This window comes from Vombatus ursinus, unplaced genomic scaffold (assembly GCF_900497805.2).
Source record: "Vombatus ursinus unplaced genomic scaffold, bare-nosed wombat genome assembly UNPS02014820.1, whole genome shotgun sequence".
NCBI classification, from domain to species: Eukaryota; Metazoa; Chordata; class Mammalia; order Diprotodontia; family Vombatidae; genus Vombatus; species Vombatus ursinus.
The window spans coordinates 26,522,392-26,523,742 of NW_020954598.1; the positions used below are offsets into that span (position 1 = coordinate 26,522,392).

General features: G+C 57.2%; 1 protein-coding gene across 2 annotated transcripts in view; it reads right to left on the bottom strand.

Annotated features, from left to right (window-relative positions):
• HHATL (hedgehog acyltransferase like) overlaps positions 1 to 1,136 on the bottom strand; it is a 21,253-nt gene extending 20,117 nt beyond the window's left edge. Inside the window, exon 1 of one of the 2 annotated variants that reach the window (XM_027837165.1) lies at positions 1,071 to 1,136. The gene's annotated coding sequence lies outside the window, so the exon portion shown is untranslated. The remainder of the gene's footprint in view (positions 1 to 1,070) is intronic. The other variant, XM_027837166.1, reaches the window with a different exon arrangement.
• Positions 1,137 to 1,351: the final 215 nt, after the last annotated feature.

Sequence of the window (1,351 nt, forward strand, 5' to 3'; positions counted from 1 at the left end):
AGAGAGAGAGAGAGAGAGAGAGAGAGAGAGAGAGAGAGAGAGAGAGAAAGTGTCCAGGGCTCCCAGCTCCCTCCTAGGATCCTGGGCCAGCTCTCCCACTGCTGTCAGGGGAATGCAGTAGAGTCTATAAATAGTGACAGCTTAAACCTGAACCAAGACTTTGGGGACACCCTGTAAAATGGAAAGGGTCCTGGACTCTGCCACTTACTAGTTTTATGACCTTGGGTAAGTCACTTCTCCTTCTCTGGGCCTCAGTTTCCTCATCTGAAAAATGAGGGCATTGAAGTAGGTGATCTCTAAGATCTCTTTCAACTCTCAAGCCCTGTGACCCCTCCCCTCCTGGAGACGCCTTCCCATTGACCATAGGAGGTCCTAGGGCCTCTGGGGGATAGTGCTAATGGAGTAAGTGACTGAAATTGGAACTGAGAAGCAAGGCGAGAGAAATAGCTCTGTCAGCTGCCTCCCACACGTCCCTTTCCAATTTTAGCTTCCTAAGGGCCCCAGGCAGCCACGGCATTCCTGCAAGGGTCTTGGGAAGTGTATGCATGGGTAAGTGTAGGGGCCACCATTGATAATGCCCCCTCCCCCACTGCTCTGGCCCTCATCCAGATTGATTGTAGGGACTGAAGGGACACCGGAGGAAGGGGTATGTGGATGTTCCATCTTGGGCACCTGGGCACCAGATCCAAGACACTTTGCTGACCTTCCCCCACCCCTTGCCCCAGCTGCCCCTGTCCTTACAGCCTCCCATCCTGCTTCTGCCCCAGACTTGGTTGCATTACAGATAGGAAGCATATTGTGGAATGGGGGAGGGGGATAAGTACTGGGGTTCCTAGTTTGTTTCTCCTGAGTTCCCCTCCAAGCCTGCAGGTCCCTGACACCCAAAGAGCTAGAAGGGCTTCTAGTCTGGCAAGGGCATGCATCGGCTTGGCACTGACCTTGAGAAAGCTGCTGGTGCCCCCTTGGCACGGTCCCTAGAGAGCGTCCCAGGGGAGCCACAAGTGGGGTGAGGGGAAGGGGAGGGGAGCAAACAGTGCTGAGCCCAGGAGGGGGGGGGGGGAAGTTGGCACCTGGGTGTCCGTCTGTTCCTCTGTCCCTCTGTCCAGCTGTGGGTCCAGCAGGGCTGGGCTGAGCCCCTGGGAGGGGGGGTGCGCTGACACTAGGGGTGACTGTGTCTGTCTGTCCAGCAGCGGGTCCAGTAGGGCTCTGGGGGCCCTAGGCAAGGGGTGTGTCTGACCCCTGGGTCTCCCCCTCCCTCCCAGCCCACAGAGGAAGCTGAGCTGAGCTGTGAGTGGAGCCCAGGCTGCAGAGAACTGGTGTTCACCCAGCTCAGCTCTGCAGAGAGGGGGTT